Below are 17,777 nucleotides of genomic sequence, written 5' to 3' on the forward strand. Positions count from 1 at the left end.
TGTTCAATACAGCGTATCCTATCGGAAATTCTTGGAAATTCAACAAGTATTGACTCATATGGCAACTATGTTCGTCATATGACTCATCGTAGATGTCAACCAGCAAAATAATCTTTTGTTCGCATATTCTAAATCCGTTCTAATATGCACGAAAAACTATGACAAAATAAAATACTTGAAGTAATATGTGGCAATTTACAGCTACTCTTTCTTTAAATAAATAAACATATGCTGTAATACTTATTTTTTTAAAACTTTTAATACCAAATGTACAATATTATATTATATTTGAAAATAAGTATCTATGTAATTCGAACGAAAAACAATGACGATCATTTTTCATTACAAAGTCCATACAAGTGTTCATTTTATACGATATTAATCAGGAGACACATTTTTCGTAGAGGTATTCATTAAATTTTATTCCAAGTGACGCAATATATTTAAATCACAATTACTACACTCATCTCATCGAGTTAATTTATTTCAAACAAGTCATTTAATTCTTTCGATGTTTGTGTTGACTGTACTCGGTGTAAAAAGATGATAATTTTTTGTTTAACACGAGGTATAATATTTGTCGGAGAGAAGAAAAATTCGCTTTTGTTGTTTAATCGTTTTAATTTAATGTTTTAATTCCAAGGATTGATTATTTATTTGTATACGAATTAATCATGTTTTACAATATTTTATTTATATATATATATATAAGATTCAAGATTCAGTATATAATAGGTGTTTTTAATTTTAGCTAGCTAAAATGGTCAAATCGGCTACTGTATGGTGATTCTGGCGATCGTGCAAACCACGCGTGTCCAAAGGGATCCGTAACACTGATCTATAAAATATAACATTTTTATTTTGTTTTAAATGGTTTAATGAGAGTTTAGTAGTATTTCTTCTGTTGAATTACAATATGCAAACCGTTTTTACCCATCGTCCTCTGTTTTTAAGAAAATTTATTGGAGGATTTGCTACAAGAACGCGTCAGCCCCATTTTCAGGTATTTTTAGTAAATCAACAAAAATCAATTAAAAAATAGGTACTGCTTCAAATGTGCTGTTAGTTTAAGGTCAACTAATTTTTTTATCAACAAACTTTTACACTGAATAAGGAATCCATATCTTTCTTATTGTTCCAATAAATATAATACAATTTACATATTGGAACTGCTTCCTTTTTGCCTCAAAGTAGAAAAAACTAGTAAATATCAACTAAAGAAATAAAGTTTAAAAGCAGAATATATTTTACTATAATGTTTTAAGGAAATTTAATTTATAGTGTGAAATCATTTTCAAATAAACAAAAACAGTTATAAATAAATAATAATAATAAATATAAATTATGTAATCGTACAATATAAATATAATATCAATATATATAATTTATTAATGGTAATAATAAATTCTCTACAGTTAATTTTTTTCATATCACATGAAAGATCGCATTTTTAAAAGCGAAGTTACGTATTTAACAAAAAATTGTGTCAAAAATAGAGCTGCCACCTTTTTGCAGCAAAGTCTTCAATTTTGAAAATATTCAAATTTTCAATTTCAAACATCTGTTATATCTTAATTGCGAAAGACCTCAAGTTTTTCTTGCGCAACATATCTGTGGATCCTTTTGAACATGCCGGCGAAACGACAACTGAAACGCACCAATTTCTGTGGATATTTGTTAATTTGTTTATTTCTTTTTCAATCAAGCTTGATAATGTGATGTGAATTATGTCTATAGTCTATAAGTTTTACTCTTTTTTGTATTACAAGGTTTGATATGTGTGATTTTAATAACACTACGCAAAGTTTTCTAGAGTCACGTAGTTTAAATGTTTAATAACTCGTATAATCTTACATATTTAGAGATCATAATACCTAATTAATCACCTAAATTATGGCGGTCCTCAATTTTCCGGAAAATTTAGTTTGAAAATCTTTTCGAAAAAAATATATACTGTTCGTTGTTGTGGAGAAGACGAGTGGGACGGCACAGGTGTAAGTGGCATCTTTCGGTGTGTGCGTCGCGAGACGCAACAGACTTGTGTGTGTGTGACTGCTTCGGCCAATCACACATTGTACCTTTTTCGCGCCTTCTCCTCAGCAACGAACTACGTAAAACAATCTACGTAAAAAGTTATGTCTAACACTGTTAGTATCTTATGTTTCGCGCAATTAATTCCATTTCTCAACTGAAAATGAAATTTATTTTCAAACTTTTTTCAACGATTTCTATGAGAAACATATCTACCTTTTAAGATAAATTAACAAATATCCACAGAAGTTTTCGGGTGCCGTTTTGCCTGTAAGCATTGTTTAAAGATGATTAAATGTTTATAATAGTCTAAAAATATACATCATTCTGTTGAAAAAGTTTCATAGAATAATACTGTGCAAGAAAAGTTTGAATGCCTTTCGTGATAAAGACACAAAAAATCTGTAAAATTGAAAATTTAAATTTTCTTCAGAATTGAGTTTCTCAGGAATTGAGAACGATGGAGTAAAACGAATCGGATATTTGAATTCAGGATAAGAAATACTATTAAGATCGCCCATTAAATCTTTTGAGACAAAGCATACGTTGATCAGTGTAATCAGACTTTATTGACACTGTATTTTCAAGATATATATATATATATTGTTATTTTCTTGCATTCTTCGTATTGCTAAGGAATACTATGTTAATTAAACAATTAAACAATAGAAATATTGTAAAGTAAAATAATAGTCATCACCTCAGAGTCTGAAAGGACCCATACATGGTACAATGAGGGTTAATGCAACGGTTCTCGCTGATTATATGTAGTATGTATATACCTACAGTATATGTGGTAGTATTTACTTACCTATATACATAATCATCGTCGGTGAGTCGTCGAATGAATAGTAATATCGGCTTCAGTATCTATAGAATGTCCCAAAAATAATCCGTTATTGTAGCTTTTGCTGCCCAGGAGACTATGGATTCAGACCGAAAGGTTTTTTCAAGCTCTGATCTCACTGCACTCTATCCCAGAAAAGCCAGCCCTACTGAACCAGTATCCAGCTTGTAAGTATTTGTAAAACTCATTTCTACTTATGCATAAACTGTACACCCCATAGATACTAAGCTGATGTCGCTGTTGTATCATCTCTACCTGACAGTCGGCAACAGCGATTCCTTTACCGGAGGTCATGTTTAGGCATGTCTATAAGCCAGAATTAACGTAGCGGTACCGACATTTTTTCGCAATTGATTTTAAAAACTATATAAAAGAGAATGATATTTTTCTCACATATAATTCCATAACATATGTGGCTTTGTGAAAATCGAGAAAATCGTTTACCCAAATTCTGTAATATGAATGATCAGAAAATTAATTTTCTTAACAATCGATTAGAAAAACTTGTCATCATCAATTTATTTTAATTTTACAAGTGCAGTTACTTTGTTTTTGTCAAGTATTTTCATCGTTGCAAGAAATAATCAAACATCTAAGGGCATACCTTTAAAATTGCGTAAAATACTTGATGGATTCAGTAATAATTCTGAAAAATATCCTTGCTACGTATTGAAGTGTCGAGTAGTATATATGTTACAGTAAATGTGAGTAATTCGGTGATTATGTATAATTGTCGGTTATTATATATAATCACCACTAATTTTGGTAAATGTGATGAATTCTTGAATATTTATCAAATTAACCGGTGAGTTTATATAATTCTCAACTCGTAATGGCGAATGTAATAAATATCATGACCGTTTGAGCCAGTAGAATACAGCTCAGTTTTTTGAGTAGTTACTAGTCAGAAGGATAGTTTTTCGTTGGACACTATGAAACAAGAGGCTGAAAATAACAATATTTTATAATTTACAATTAAAAATTCAATACATGGGTATTTTAAGTCACAATGATGTAGCCTGAACGAAATTTGAATAAGGGACTGATATGTCTCGTCAAATGAAAGACCTAAGTAGAGAAAATAATTTTATTATTAGAACTCATAGAAAACAGTTACATATCAAAAACAAACTAAACCCATATTCTAGAGAAAAAAACATTTGTCCAAATACAAATTATTAAATATTTTAAGTTTACTTATTTAGACATATTAGACTGTTATGACATTTGGAATTACAAAGTTTGCCAGACTTTTTGACAAAGTCCGATCGCGACACGTGCGCGTTCAACAATATATATATATATATATATATATATATATATATATATATATATATATATATATATATATATATATATATATATATATATATATATTTACATACCTTAAAAGAAGTAAAAACTAAACGTTTTTTCATTACTCACAACTTATCAGTCACAAGTATGAACTTTTCCTGTATTGAATATGACAGTAGTATTTGTACTTACCATCTTCGTAGTAGGTTCTTGGCACCATACGCATACGATTTCCCTTATTTCTTATCCACAGAAGATTATAGTTTTCGCTTATGTCACGCAAAATTTCTACTCGTTCACCAACACTGTTTGCACACTTGTGTTGTCCATTTTTCATGAATTTCTATAAATGTAATTACATAATATGGGATATAACTTCGAATGACGTTAATAATGAACACATACGACATGTTGTAATATTATCAAAATTTAAAACTAAGTATATGACCTATATGATACAAATGCTTCTCTGGTACAAAAATTTCAAGATGTATCCTCAGCCGTTGTACGAACGATTATGACCTTAAGTGTATCCAAACTTGTACCTGTAAGACGTGTGTTTACACGAGACAAATTAAGAGGAAAAACCAAATTCTTTCCGAACGTCCACACAAAAGTAAGTCTGGGTTTGTCTTGACAACCTTTCTAGAAGTGCTCGCGAAATTTGTAAATGATCACTGTCTATTCCGAATTCTATTATAAGCAGACGAAACATGCTAATTTCGTAAATTTTATTCCTACGATGAAATTTTGTTTTTACTGCTTTCTTCTTATCAGCTTTCAAGGGTGAATTAAGCGGCCCGTGAACCTGGCGGCAGCCAGAAATCCCAAGTTCGAAGTATAATTTTTCAATTTTTTCTAATAAAAAAAGATAACCGTATTATTCGTTAATATTTTAATATCGGCCATCGTATATGCCAACTTTCATTTTCAGAATTGTTATCGACCCACGTTATGCAAATAATTTAGATTCCGAAATTAGTACTGGTGTTTCAAATTGGATTTTGTTCTATGTAAAACAATAAGTTCTTTATGCGTTGTTTGTGTCTTATATTTGTGAAATTTTGTTATCCTGTAATACTGTAATATTCTCAATATAATGGAGTAAAACGAATGAGAAAACAAAGAGTATTATATACCTACTCTGAGCATAAAAAAATAGTATACTAATAAGGAAGCACACAGGTAATTCCTTTGGGGGCTCTGTACGTAGTACTATCAGGGACCCCTTGCTTGCGTAATCCGCCCTTGTCATCTTCCACCTATTATTCTGTTTACCTCTTCCTAACGGGTTACCATCCATTATAGTACGTTTTTTAAAGATTTAAGAAGTAGTCACACTAAACATTTCGGAAATACTTTGGATGAAGAGGAAATCTTTCCGGTAACAGTTAAGAGAGTATTTTTAAACAGTCCATTTCATAAAAGTTGTTGTCAGTTAATCGTACACGTATTTCTAGATTTTAGTAATAAAGAAAAGTAGGATAAAACTAGGTTTAGTTTTTAGACAAACTGTTTTGTATTTTGGATAAAATGTTTAATTTTTATGTTTTAGTAATAAAAAATTGAAGGAAATAAGGTTTTCAGGAAGTCTGAAGTATCTGTATCGCTCAAATAGAGAGGTAAAGCTGACACTGATTTAAAATCATATAAAAGTATAAAATCTTTATTTTTAATAAATAAAACTATTAACTTATATAAAAAAAATATAGTGGCCTGAAATCAACGAGGACTATGCATTTGACAGAAAAATAAATTTTTGGTTTTGTACTGTTATACAACTTTTCTACTTCAACTATTATTGTAGAACAGATGTGCATCAAAATTTTGCAACGTGAAACCACATTTTGTCTATAATTCAGTAAACTTTATGTGAAAGTTTTAAAACGTACCTGCAATATTCGTTAACCGTTTGAGTACCACGCTTGAGTGTAGGCTTGTCTATTTTTACACTAAACAATTGTAAATAGTGCGATCGCATCGCTTTTCCATTTCTAAGCAGGTAATAACAAAAATAAAAATAAATAATTAGAAGGAAAGCAAATAAATAAATTTCATTTGATTCTACGAACCGATAGGGTGGCACTTTTAGAGTCTAACGCAGAATCGCGACCGCAACGCTTGACACTCAATCGGTTAAATGTTCGTTTGTAGAAAAAGTTGTCTTTTTTCTTTATGTTGGAATAACTTTAAATAGTGTTTTTATTCCATGCAAGGTATAAACACTAATATTTTTGGCATCTTTTCCAAATTATTACTTTTTCTCTTCGTTTTCAAATTTGAAAGCTTCGATACATTGATTCAAAATCGTTGATTCAAAATCGGTTAAAGCTACCTCAGGTTTGTCAAGATGAAAAAAATTCAAAGAAAGTGCAATTCGCGAAAAAAGGATCTCCTGATTTTAACCAAAAACGTTGCATTAATAGTACGTTTCATGCCCTTTTGAATAGTATTTGTCAAATCTTGGGGAAATTATTCGTTTTTGAGTTATAAAGTAAAATGTGAGTAGAAGTCGGGACGCGCATGATTGTATGTACACTGTATATAACACAGCCATGTTATTGTTATCAATTTTATTGTTTTGAAACAGTGAAACACATTGGTTATATTTTACAGTAACTATACCAGCTTGCAGGTATTGCTTATTTTATTTTATACCTCATTATACACGTAACAGGTAACGTATCTCCTTCAATTTATTTCGATTTATATTCACGACAGTATTTAATGGGTTGAAACGAGACATTCAGTATTTTCAGATTTGCCGAAACGTAACTATTGATTCTCCTATTAATACGTAGAATCGAAGGACTAAAAGGAACAAACATTTCCTTCGGCTGAAGCCGCCTAGAACTCCGAGAGAGAAATCAAGTGTTGACAAAATGTGAGATATTTTTATACCGAACCAAGGATAATGGTTCAAAGTTTTTAATTTTTTTAACAAGCCGTTAGTTAGGTCTTGGTTAGGTAAACTTATACACCGTCGGAAAGCTGGAATTTTTTTATGATTTTTTGGTATGAGTTTCGTGTCGATGTCGTGTCTTCATTAAAAGTTACGACACATAATAAATTTAACCCTCTCCCCCGGTGACCTTGAAGTCCAAGAAAACTGCTTTTGCACGAAATCAGTGTTAGAAATTAGTGTCCAAAGTACTATCAATATACACAGTTTCAGGAAAATCGGTCTCGGGTAATTTTGGCCGATTTTGAGTCAACGCCTTTATATTTTACTATATTTTTTTGAAGTTTTCATTTTTACAAATTTGAAACGGGAAAGTTTCTAAAAATTCTCGGCAATACACTGCTATATCACAAATATGTGAAAATTTTTTCAGAATTTTTACTTACCATTAAGTAGGAAAAATAGGACAAAAACTGATAATTCGAATTTACCTTTGTTATAGGTAATTTTCAACCTTTCTTGTAGAAACTTTCTATAAAGACATGAAAATATTATTTTTCATTCTTATTCCTTAGTTCCCTAATATGCGTAATTGACGTAACAGTTTTACGTTATATATCTCAGTAATTGATACATCTGTCACTCTTGTCAACTTGTAAAAATAACATGAATAACAAGATTCAGTAGTTGACTCTACTGACCACTATGTTCTTTGAGGTTCAGATAACAAAACAATGGCATTTATTAAATATATAACTATAACAATTTAACGAATGAAAAATTCTGTCATAAAAAGTTAAACGCTTAGGAGTTTCTTACCATAAATTATACGTCGTTTCTTAGCGACAACGTTAAGAAAATTACAATTCGGAGGCATACAACCAACGTTATTTTTCACTGTTTTACTTTTATAATAAACATTTTTTTAATAGGCGACTAAATAGTGATGAATGGTATATCTACATCTTATTTTAAATTAAAGGAATTAATCTTTGTAAGACCAACATCTTCAGTTTCTATGTTTCAAAGTCCGTTTGCGAGATACATACCTATTGATGGTTAGTCATCCAATTTTAGCCGGTCTGAACACAATAAATAAACCGTCAAATGTATTTTGAACCATAGATGTAGACGGCCCTCTATATTTACGAGCAGAGAAAACTCTATTAATCTTCGACAGCGAATAACGCACGTCAAGAATTCATAACACGAAGCGACCTGACTTCAACTTTTAATAAGAACATTCTTGAGGAACTGGGAATGCTACGAATTTCTTCATTGCATTTGATTCTAACCCGTTTCTATCCTCATTAGGTCACGTGTAGTAGGTCAGAATTTTTTAGGCATGCTTTAAAGATGTGCCGTAAAGAACTTTGTAAAAGCATACTACGTATTCGGTACACGATGTTAAAGGCGGCAGCCAAGTTTTAAATCGAAATTCTTACAACAGGACTCGAACTGAATACAACTCGAGGCATCCAGCCTGTTACTTATCGCATTGGCAAGGAATGAAACATTGAAAAACAGTAACAAAATCGATCAAATCGTACCAAAGGAAATGAATATTTGTATCAAGTTATAGAGTATGTGTATGTTACATCAAAACGTACGTACATTTAAACATAACATTGTTTTTTACAAATTTTCTTTCTTACCTTTGAGTGCACAGATTATTATTTATGTATCATTCAAATAAAACTTTATTAAAAAATTGCTTAATATTTGTATGTATGACTCACATATACGATAAAAATAGACGCGAAGCATATAATTTAAACCGATTATGTTACCGAATAGCATATACATTTACTAAATATAATATAAAATAATTTTGTGAAGTAGATATAATGCTCATTTAATATAATTCCGTATTCATTCTATTAGATATATTTTTCTTTTCCGTAAAATCATTTTACCTTTTAAAATAGAAATACATGATTATTGCCAATGTAAATATGTCTAATACAAATACTAATCATTTTGAAATTAGGATTAAATTTCCTAGAATAAATGAATTTGAAAAGCATATTTTTATGTAACCAGCGAGTCCTCTTATTTTTATGAGCATTTGATACCATTCTTTCCTATTGGACTTATTATTGGAAAAATTTATGACACGTACAACATTCACTTCCGTATAAAAAGGCGATAATGAAAAGAATATAAGTTTTCTATGGCCTCGATCAAATAATCTCGCAGATTACAACTTACACAACTATTGGACATCGAAAATTTAAAACGTAATCAAAGAGTTAATTGAAGTCATGTGACTATCTAAAGGGGTTCAGGCGAACTATTCAATCTTACAAAATGTATCTAAAAGCTAACTAATAAAATGTGTATTGTATTCGTGTATTAAACACCGAAATTGTTTAAAACAAGACAATTGGAAAGAACTTTCCCATAATTAATATGAGAATATATAAAAAAATTTAACATTATATATATAAATACAAAAAGTACTGGAATTCAGATGTCGATTTTTCACGGTAGGTTTTTGAAAGTAGCTTCCCTTCATATGTACATGTCTGCAGAATCCTACACCGTGTAACAAATTCCTGCCATCCAACGCACTTTGCTTAAAAATGCAACAGAAGTGCCTACAAATTATACACATCTACCCCTTTTTAAACCTTGATCAATTGAAAACTCTCCTCTATTTTTTACGGCAAACTTGAACTTCCTATCGTTTTTAGTTTTTACCCATTCATTTTCAGTAATACTTATTTCTCTTCCAAAGTCGATAGTTTTTTCAAAAATCGTGCTTTTTTAAAAACTAAGGGTGGTTGAACAATTCGATTGTCGAATTTGAGATTCGTGTTGTCCTTTCGGACAAGCAACTTTATACAAATCGTCTTGTGAAAATCTGGAGAATTACAAGAAGTCCACATTACAAACAGAGGACAATATCACCATTTTCTCCCTTACACAACTTCTTAAAGGCATTGAATAAGAAGGAAGTATTAATAAATACGAATATTTAAATTTTCACTCGTTTATAAGGTACATATGTATCACATTTTTCTTTGTGACTGTTCTGAAAGGTGACTCGTACAAATGTACGTACGTTCTGAAAAGAATTTAAAGCATGTATATGACCTAACTTTGCATTTTTTCATTTGAAATATCGAAAAACATACAAAAACATAAGGTATGTTACCTTTTCTTGTCAATCTGCGTAGTACTATATGGAAATGAAGACTTCCTCTTCAAGGAACTGCTCAATGCCGCGACCAAGCGACACGGACCGAATCGTGGATCGCGCGAACTGGACAAGCCTGTATAAGCGAATAACCAACCGACAACCAGCCCAAGCAACCAGTTAGGCCAGAAGACTCAGGTTTGCACTCGATCAGAGTTCCGGCCGAGTCCGACTGTTGTTCGGCCGAGAAGACGCGAGATTCCACGAAACGCCCTGTCGCAGTCGTTCTACTCCTCTCCGTGCTGATCGCCGTTTCCTTTGCGTTGCTCAATTTCCCCTTGCCTCGACAATCTGAGTGATCTGTGATTCTCTAAACACATAGAACTTGTAAACTATGGACCTCGGTGCACTACGTAATTAAAAGAATATTTTCGTTTGAACAGGTTGATTTTTCGATGATGTTTAAATAACGAATAGATTAGAAATTAATACAGTTCGAAACTCACAATTTTGAGAACATGTTCATTTATATTTTACTCTTAAAATTTTACTCTTAAAATATAAATGAACAAGAGCGTACAGTAAAATTTGTATGCAACTTTCGTGCATATTAAAAATTTCATTATGTATTATGTGTAATTTTTCATTTTATATGGCTGTCAATATATCTCGATAATAAATGAACTAATTTCTTTAAAGAATATCTGAAAGATATCTTTTATAGTCCGCAGTAAAACTCTGTCAATATCTAGAACCGTTTTTCAAATATATGTATACTGCTTTCGCGTTATTTTAATACAGAGAATAACGACATTCGTATACATTAAAATTATTTTCTATTCTTGCTATTTTGGAAATTAAGTGTTTCAATATTAAATTTTTCTACAAGTGATTATTATAGTTCACGAAATTGCATATAGTACACATTGTTCAGTTAAACAATCTTTTGCTAATCGTTTTAACATTTAACACCTTCAATTGCAGATGATACTTGTAAGTAGATACGTTTTGTTCGTACGAAAATCGTATTTTCCGCCGAATAAAGTATTCATCATGGTAAAATATAATATTTATTTAATAGATTTGCCTTATCGAGATTCGTGCGTTTACCTTGCCAAATGTCACTGCCCAATGGTAGATTATTCATAACATCAGAAACAAAAAACTATCGTTCAATTAAACGACTTACACTAATTCGAGTCGAAAAGTCGAGTGCCGATCATCAGTCACCCTATAACGTCAATGTATTAAAGGATTGAGAAAAACTTGTCAAATACTTGGTCGTTGAATATAAAATATTATATGTAAGTGATGACAAATTTTATTTCTTTGTCTTAATTTACTGTTTACAGAACTTTTCACAAATGAATAGTACTTATTTTTTCATCCTTGAATAACTGAAATTTGTTAAGTAATACATATGATAATATCAACTGAAGAAATAAACATTATTTTTATTTATGCTTTCAAAATATATTACTGTGCGTCTTATTACTGTGTTTAACAATGGTATTGCCAATGGATAAAAGATTTTAAGCGTCGAAGGAAGATTTTTTCTATGAAAAGCCCCCTATTTTTGTCGATGAAGGAGACACTAGAGACAAAAAAATGTAAAAATGTCTAATCTGCAAGAAAACTTGAAATGCGGAGCAAAACCATTAACAACTATCTCGAGGACAAGTAAAGTCCTAAATAAGTAAAAAAATATTACGATATAACAAACTAATGTATTCCAAACTAAAATATTTATAAATACTTTTTCATTCATTTCTATTCGTGACTTTTTAGATAATTTTTACAGTAATATTTTGTGAATTAAAAATGATGGTATTAAATGTATTTGTATTTACAATCAAAAATATAATAAATACAATGAATACACATGTATCTATACTTTAGCAATTGTTGTGTTTACGTTATAATTAGACTTTGTCGTTAAACAAATTCTTCACACTAAAGAGTATTTAAATACAGTATCGAAATTCAAAGAAACTTTAATCCGCAACACTAATATCTCTTCAAGTCAAGGACGAAAGAAGCTGATAGCAAACTTATAAAATATCGAAAACGAACTAAAAATTAGCTCGATGAATTTAGAAATGCCGATAAAACATTACTTCCATCGTTTCATGAAGTATTCTCGATATTCTCACGTCATATGGCAATTTCTACTATTACAAACGTATACTACATATAGCTTCTTCTACAAGACCGTTCATACTACTGTCCAATCCAGAAAATTGCCTAAGAACAACTACCTTAAGTAAGCTTGATTTATCAGTCACTCGTAAAATATATTATCATTCCTAATCTATATTCAATCTACCTCGGAATATGTAACAACCCAAGAGCCATTTCACGATAGCGTATTTCCAATTGTAAGCAGTAATCAAATCAGATATATTATGAAACGATCATTGGAATAAGTAACTAGGCAAAGAAGGTTGATAGCATTTTTCGATTGTGTTATCCTAATGCATTTTTACGCAGATTGAAGAGAGGATTTAACCCGTGGTTTCCATTTTAAAAAATAGTATAACTGCAGAAACCTAAGATCGTGAGTATATTAGTGAATATGTGCAGGAATTTTTACCATTCAGTTTTGTCCTGCAACATTCTTTTCTAACTTCAATCAGAAAAAAGGATAAGGCTTGTTACAGTTGCGTGAATCACCCTTATATTATTTGGTCTGAACTTATAAATGATCGTAAATGAGTGTTTTAACAAACTACAACTTTCAAATTTCTTAAATTTCGCGTACGGATTAATAAAGTATCCTTACTATAGAACTTCTAATAGAAGAACAAATATGATGGTTGGTAACAGACATGTATGATAATAGCCATGTATATATTTCATTGATTTACGATATAATTAATATTTACCTATACTATTGTCATTTTATATTTAATTTAATTATAAAAATTTCATTAAGAAATAAAAAGCAAGATAAATTTTATATTATTAAACTAGTAGCTGGCATATTAGAACTTCTTGCCATTTTGCATAACATTATAAGAATTTCTAACACGTTCTCACAAGTACCGAGAATAAAGATTAAAGAAATTTTCTATGTAAATAAATTAAATTACTCTAGTACACGACATAAGAAAATAAGGTATATGATGTAAGTATGTATGTGATTTAATATTATGTCGTTCAATGTTAACGTTGACACAAATTCCAGAGGAGCTTCCTACTATATCTAATAGATTTATCGGTGATATTTCCAAGTTTTTATAGCCAATAAAAAATGTTACCGTTTAAAAGAATAAATATGTATAAAGTGTACATATGTAATTTACACCAAACTGATTAAGTATTTAATTGTACTTATATGAAGTTACGAGAAACGATGAATGTATTCTAATAGCGACTATAATTAATGCCATAAACCATTCTCTAAGCTAGTAATTGACAGTTTACCAATGGTATTATGAATGTGTCTATCGAACACTTGTTGCAAACTAATTATCATTTTCAATGCTTCAATAGCTGATTTATGTTACTACGAACATCTCAAAGAAGAGGATAAAATTATTTCAATTTCAGCAAAGTACTACGAGGTACCATTCGATTTCTGATGCAATTAACAGTTAATACACTATCATTATTATGACTTATCATTCAAGGACTGTCAAACAAAGGTGCAATTAACGACTGTACCACACAGCTGTAAGTAAGTTACGTGAGATTATCGATCGCATCTGATACATAACACCACTCGACTATACTATAGTTTTTCCATGTGAATGATCATTTTGAACATAACAAGCGGGTAAATTTTAATCGCTTCCCCTTATGCAATTTATTTCTTTGATTTGAATATCAATGCATAATTACTTATACGTTGTGTTTTACATTGTATGAAATTATGTACTTGACACTTATGAGAAATACAGTATCTTAAAATTAATTTGTTTTGCAAAAGAAAACCCTGATTTCATGCACTATAACAATAGGTAACAATTGAATCTTCAATTTAAAAATATTTTAACAAAATGATATCATAACTTAAATGAATTTACTATGACATTTATATCAATATAATATTACTTTTTCTAAATTCATTGATATTAGTTACAATGTATTCTATGAGATCATAAGTCAATTGAGAAAGAAATGTTTCAAATTAATTAACTTACAAGAAGTTATATCGTCAATACTAACGATAAATGAAAACTCGTTTACAGTTTATATATTTACTTTACAATTATTACGCGTCCGTAATTAAATTGCATATCATACGTTGGTATTTTTTATTTCTCCAAAATTAAATTCATTTTATTTATACATCGTATGTGCATACGTATTTTTTCATTTTTTATGTTTTGTACGGAAATAATAAAATATGTCAATCCAAGTTTTAATAGTTCCATGCAAAAAGAAGATCAAGGCATATTTTTAATTCATTTAAATAAACATTATCCTAATTGTTCTTTTTATTATAGTTTCATCCGTTTATTCATTACGGTCTGATGGATCAATTTCATCGGAAAATAATGTGTATAAGCCTTTTATATTTTTTACTAAACGCAAAGTTTACATAATGGAATACAGGTTTTAAAATAGAACCTAACATTTAATTACGAAATATTTTTATTAAAACAAGAGTAATGAATCATGTAGATACAATACAATTAATAAATCGCTCGTAATAAACTCACACTGTGTCTAAAGGAAATAACACAATTTACAAGTTTAATAATTTCTATGTAATAAATATACCCAGTATGATTAAAAAAAAACAAATTTTATGTCCCACTGGCATAAAATGTTCAAAATACAGTATGATGAAGGAGAAAAAAGCGTATCATTAAAAAATTATTACAAATACATATAAAATCGTTATAAATATGTGTACAAATTTATTATTAATATTTATATATTTCTGTTTGTTTTGTAATTTATCTACACCTGTATAATTGATATGTAGACCAATTTGTGCTAGATACAGATACTCAAGATTTTGACTTGTTAATAATTGTCTTTTTCCTTTATAGAATAAAGTTATCGCTAATCGTATGCAATCAATTTTTATTACAATACATCCAGATCATGAGATCTCATCAATCACTGTAAATCACTATATTTTTATTGAAATAACTTCGCAGTATATACGTTTGTGATGTCTTACTAAAATATAAAACTTTCTCTAGCAATTAACGATGCGAATATATTCATACGTGCAACTGTTAAATCACCATAACTTGTACTATGTATTTGGATTCTTATTTATACATTTTGTTTTAGTTTTCGTGTAGATACCTACATATTAAAAATAATTTTTACCACTCACACGTAACAACTTTATATATATTTATAGGTAATAATTTTCGAATTATCTATTTTTATTAACAAAGAATATATCGTTTCCTTCTAATATTTCATAGAAATAAATAGTATGACATAAGTTAATCCTTTCATTTCTTTAAAGGAAGATCAAATTGTTATGTGAAAATAATGACTATCTGTTTATGAAGTATACTATTTCTTCATCCCGAAGTATGTGTACACACATGAAATGCATTACTTTTATTCGCTATAACTTACTTTATCTCGTAAAAAAGATATGTAATTACTATAATAAACATTAAGTGGAAAATATAAATTAAGGTTTTAATGGAAGTAATGCGATCATTACCATCACGCATAGCCTGTATTACTACTTATTTCATTATAAAAACGTCTCAAGTAACATTATTACAATATTTTATCTTTTTCCAGCTCACTTTCATGATTAGTATTTTCTTCCGATCATCTTCCTCGAGGTGCGACTGTTTCGCAGAGGTCAATTCCCTGAAGGCCGTCCTTCCGGGACTGGCAGACGCGTGAGAAGAAGGTTGTGTGTATCTGCCAGATAACAGCGTCCCCCTGCACAAGCATCGCACAGGGACGACGAAATGTACATGTAGTCCCGGCGACACTCGGAAAGACTAGGTCTATCTTTGGCTTTCATGGATCTGGAATAGAATTATTTCATCTGTTGCTCTCCCCACTTTTATATTAATAATTAACAAGCAATTATTTTTAATTCTTGATCGAGAATAAAATTTGTACACAGCATATGATTAATTTTTAATTATATCGTTTTATTTCTTTCAATTTGGTAGCATGGGTAAAATTACAATAAACGATTAGCAAATTCCAATATTTCCTTCATATATTTTTAAACCAACGTTCGAAATAATCAATTAAATGTAATTAATTAATTTTCATTGATCAAGAAGTACATACATCTTTAAAATTGATGTTATCCTATAAACAAAAATTTATATGTATGTTCAAAGTAGCAGTTATGTATATATATATATATATATATATACGCACACCTAATGTGATTAAGGTGTAAAAAACATTAACATTTACAAGAAATAAATTTCAATTGTAAAATATCCGTGCACTATACTCGTAGTTCATGCGATGACGCCAGAGAAAAATCCATCAAATATCGCGTCAAGCAATGCGCGTGACGTAAGAAACTACAGTGGCAAATGGAGATATTTTCTTGATTTTTCATTTAACATGCTGCAACAGTACAAGGCCACGGTTAAAAGCCTCATTATTGTCTTCAAATATGAGGCATAGACAAGAGAGAGCGTACTAGAGTGCGTCCCTGAGGATTCTGGTTGAATATCGCTAACTTCGTCTCTCCGCAAGCATGAACTTTCTCGTGCCGCGCAACGTTAAAGTGTATTCACACACTTTTATTACATTTACGGTATTATAAGTTCAGTTCTTTCAAGTAAAGCGAAGGAAAATCATCAAACAGACAGCACGCACTAATAAGAAATTTAGTAACTGTACGATATTGTAGCAACAAATTGTTTATGGTATAGAAATATTTTATTAAGAAAGAAACTTGGCAGAAGTGAAAGACGGAAAAAAGGTGCAACAAAAATGAAATATTAACTACTACAAAATATATTCAGAGCATTCGCATAAGGAAGATTTACAAGATATTCAAACACATTAATTTGTTAAATAAGTTTGAACACATAAGAATACACGCTCTTAAAATGATCTCCGCAACATGCTCTTAAAATGAGCTGGAACAGGTTGAAATTACAAGGATACGTAGGTCCGTATTCGCCGAGTTAGTTTCAGAGGACGCACGCTGATGAGCGATGAGCAAAATCGGAGTGAATATTTCGGAAGATTGGGTGCTTGTGAACGGACCTTTATACTCGTCTCAGCGTCGAATCCCTCCTCTCTCGTCTGAACAAGATCCCCCACTCTGATGGCCCGCGTCCATCCCTTCAGTGGCAGCGCGCGTTCGATACACGGAATCGCCTCGTGGTTCTCGGAAGGCAGTAGACTGTCGTCAGCCACGCCAGACGGCGCACTGCTCGCACACTCACTGCTCTTTCGGAGATACTCGCCCACTGGCTCACCCACGGCTGCTGTTACCTCGCTGTCGCGACCTCTCTCTCTCTTTCTTTCTCTCTTTCTCTATCCTTCTTTCTATCTCTCCCTCGTTCACTTCCTTTCTCGCTCTTTCTCTCTCTCTCTTCTCTCTCTCTCTCTCTCTCTCTCTCTCTCTCTCTCTCTCTCTCTCT

The 17,777-nt window shown here is 30.7% G+C and overlaps 1 long non-coding RNA gene across 2 annotated transcripts; it reads right to left on the bottom strand.

Annotated features, from left to right (window-relative positions):
• Nucleotides 1–366: 366 nt before the first annotated feature.
• LOC116429519 (uncharacterized) lies at nucleotides 367–17,725 on the bottom strand. Of its 2 annotated transcripts, XR_012999905.1 has the most exons (6): nucleotides 17,398–17,725; nucleotides 15,951–16,181; nucleotides 10,237–10,588; nucleotides 4,367–4,517; nucleotides 2,843–3,823; nucleotides 367–838 (listed from the first exon to the last, which is right to left on the bottom strand). It is a non-coding gene; the product is annotated as an uncharacterized LOC116429519 (long non-coding RNA). The 2 variants fall into 2 exon arrangements; XR_012999906.1 differs by lacking the exon at nucleotides 2,843–3,823.
• Nucleotides 17,726–17,777: the final 52 nt, after the last annotated feature.

The sequence above is a fragment of the Nomia melanderi genome, chromosome 1, assembly GCF_051020985.1.
Source record: "Nomia melanderi isolate GNS246 chromosome 1, iyNomMela1, whole genome shotgun sequence".
Classification (NCBI taxonomy): Eukaryota; Metazoa; Arthropoda; class Insecta; order Hymenoptera; family Halictidae; genus Nomia; species Nomia melanderi.